Genomic DNA, 3,866 nt, shown 5'->3' on the forward strand with positions numbered 1-3,866 from the left:
AGCAGGTTCCCCGCTGAGCAGAGAGCCTGATGTGGGGCTCGATCCCAGGACCCCAAGACCATGACCTGAACTGAAGGCAGAGGCTTAACCCACTAAGCCACCCAGGCGCCCCAAGAATCACACAATTTTAAAACTTAGAGTCCTTTATATTTTAAGAGTTCCTTCATGAATTCTAGAATTTCTATGATGTGGTCTTGTTGGTTTATATATTCATCCATTGATTCCACATTTATAGAACATAGATTCCATTCTTTTGGCATTGTGTTATTGACCAGGAGATAGAACAAATCTAGTTCTTGTTCCTTTGTGATGTCAGCAGCTACTGATGCTCTAAACTTAGATCTATTTATTCACTGTGGGTTATAAAATGGTGTTATTCTGATTCCTTCACTTTATCTAATCTTATGATTTGGTTTTTATTTATTAGCTGGAAAAGTTTATTAAAAGTTTATAAAGGAAAGAACTCCCCTTATATATCATTTGGTTACCTGGTGATAATGCTGTTTTTACTTACCCAATATTCAAAAAAAAAAAAAAAGGGTCTTTTGAACTCATGGATTTCAAAGGTAATTTCAGTATATTTGATGGTTTTTAGTACCAATGCTTATCCTTATTGGAGTTTAAATAGTTTCATCTTTGGCCAATGGGGACCTCATAAATTAGTTTTTGAGTCATTTTTTTTTTCTAAAGATTTTCTTTATGTATTTAACAGAGAGAGAGAGTGTGTGTGTACAAGCAGGCAGAACAGCAGAGGGACAGGAAGAAGCAGGCTCCCTGCTGAGGAGGGAGCCCTGATGTGGGGCTCTATCCCGGTACCCTGGGATCATGACCTGAGCTGAAAACAGTCGCTTAACCAGCTGAGCCACCAATGTGACCAGTTTTTTAGTCTTTTTGACATGATTCTGATAGGCTTGGATTCCTTGCTATCCATTTGATATGTCAAGATGTTGCAAGGTCATCTTGTACATTTCCTAATCCTGACCTGAATCAGACATGTCTTTAAAAGCTCTGGTTTCTTTTGATGGAGATGATTTTTCAAGACCATAGTCTATCTTGCTACAGTTTCTTATTTCTACTTGAGTGGTTATTTTTGCAGGTCTTTTATTAGAAATATCTAGGGTATATACAACATGTATATGTGATATATGCTACATATGCATATGTGTATGTAATATATTATATATGTAAATATTTATAGTATGAATAATATATAATATGCATTAGATGTTTTATTATACAAATATGAAGATATAAAACTGAAATAATTTTTTCATATGTAACTACAAAATGCTTATAAATTTATACCAGTATTTCCAATTTATATTTAGGATTAAAGTGGTTTTACTTAACTGCAATGCAATCTATATTATATCTTTATCCGCTTAATTCTAATCAAGAATCTTAGCTCTCAAAGACACTGGGGTTAATAGAACTACAAAATTCCCATCATTATTTGTTATTGCTCTTTATATATACACTAGTGACAGAACAATACTGAACTACTACTGCCAATTCTAAAAAAATGAAAAATAATTAATTATTTTTATTAGTTAATAATTAAATATAGTAATTATTATTTGCATGTGCTTAGTTTCATACTCCCTACATTTTAATGGTATACTGAATCTACATTGTCAGATCACATAGCCATTACATACTACAATCTTCCCCTCTTAATCTTCACTAAATCTTAATTTTATAAGTAGATATATATCTAATACTTGACACCAATCTTTAGTCATGTGGCTTGTTTGAAACTTGTTCCCTGGTTGATTGTTCGAGAAGCACTGTTAAGGACAACAGGACTTGAATTATTGCTTGCTGTCTCTTCTTTTCACTTGAAGCTCAGTTTTCCTGAAGATAGAATCTATGTTTGTAAGGGCCTACTTTAGCCAGAGCTACTCCATCTTGGTAAAACAGCCATTTTGTTGTTTGTGCAGTAAACTTAAATTGACCCTGCCCCCCCAGAGGAACTTACTTAGAAACAAGTCTGGGAAACCAGTAAAATATGGTCGACCAGTCCCTGATAACAGAACCCAAATACAAGGATGGGTCAGGTCAGATGGAGACATCCAATCAGTAAAGCACACATACTATCTTCCTAACCACCAGAGAATGTAAACCCTGACTTTTGGGCACCAAACTTGGGCGTCAATTCTGACCAAAGTGATAGGCTAGTTCAAACAGCTACTATAGGGTAAATTGTAATTCAATTGGCCACCCATGTGTGACCTAGCATGACTATGCAACTTTCTCTGTGTGTTACAATCTCATTGGCCAGGCTCAACCACATGGCCTTTGTTCTATAAAAGCTAGTCTGTGAGGCTGGGGGGGGGTGTTCACTCTCTCCATAAGAGATGGCTCCGGCCAGTCGGTTTGATTCTCGGTGCTGGTGCGAAATAAAGCTTTGCTTGACCTTCACTTTGTATCAGTCTCGCTCCTTTCATCGGGGACCCCATCATGCTTCCTATTTTTTTTTTCCTTAAGTATTTTAAATTAGTAACTCAGTTGACTTTTGGCATACAGTGTTGTTGAAAAACTTGGTGACAATCTAATAGTCCAATCTATTACATAATTACATTATGTGCTCTTTTAGTCTATATTCCAAAAGAATTTTTTTCTTTTTTTTCTTTTTCTTTAAATTCCTGTTTATTTTTTTTTAAGATTTTATTTATTTATTTGACAGACAGAGATCACAAGTAGGGAGAGAGGCAGGCAAAGAGAGAGGGAAACAGGCTCCCCGCAGAGCAGAGAACCTGATAATCCTAGGACCCTGAGTTCATGACCTGAGCTGAAGGCAGAGGCTTAACCCACTGAGCTACCCAGGCACCCCTCCTTATTTTTTATGAGAATATGCATTTTTTTTTGTTTTGGGTCATTCTCGGTTTATATTTTCAGGTGTATGGTGTGCATTTTCAACATGTGGGCTCAATTCTCTTTTACTTCAGTAATTTGTTCTTGATTTACACTCTCTAGTATTTGTGTTAATACTTATTAACATCAGTTTTTATTATTCAGATATTCCTATTACCTATATATTGGGTCCTCTTAGTCAGTCTTCAATATCTATTTTCTTTCCCAAATCACTTTCATCTATTTTTCATTTGTTTATGTTTTTTATTTTTTTTCTTTTTTATCTTCTATTTCTATTAATGTATCATTTGTGGTGCTTATTTATTCTTGTTTTCTTTTCATTTAGTCTTAATTTTTAAAATAATTTTTCTTCATTTTTAATTACTTCCTGAATGTTAGTATATCAATTCTGACTAATTCGCAATAGGATTTATGTTTCATATCGCATGGTGTTCTTAGTGCCTTTAGCATATTTTGAAATATTTTTTTTCAGTTTTGGTCTGTTTTTGAGTGAGTCTTTTTGCAGAATTTTATTTTCTATAGCTGTGCTGTCCAATACAGTACCTACGAACCTCATGTAGCTATTTAGAGTTAAGCTAATTAAAATGTAATAAAATTAAACATTTGTTTCCTTGAGCTCACTATTCAATAGCCACATGTGTTTAATAGTTACTATACTGGACAGCACAGATACAGAACAATTCTGTCATTGAAGAAAATTTTATTGGACAGCCCTGGACTGTAGAGATTTTACTCTGCTCCTCATTCTTTTTTCCGTTATAGTAACTATCTAAGATGTAGACCTCAAAACTTTACCGCTACTTACCTTGACTTGAATTTAATGTTTCAAATTGTTAGGAGATTTGGTTCAGCTTTCTTAAATTCACAGAACTCCCTCTTCTCTTTTTTTATTGTTTGCTTATTTTCAGGTAGTGCTAAAAAGTGTGGTTTTAAAAGTATTCCTGGCTTGGGGCACCTGGGTGGCTCTGTGGGTTAAAGCCTCTGCCTTCAGC

This window comes from Martes martes (assembly GCF_963455335.1).
Source record: "Martes martes genome assembly, chromosome: 2".
In the NCBI taxonomy this organism is placed as follows: domain Eukaryota; kingdom Metazoa; phylum Chordata; class Mammalia; order Carnivora; family Mustelidae; genus Martes; species Martes martes.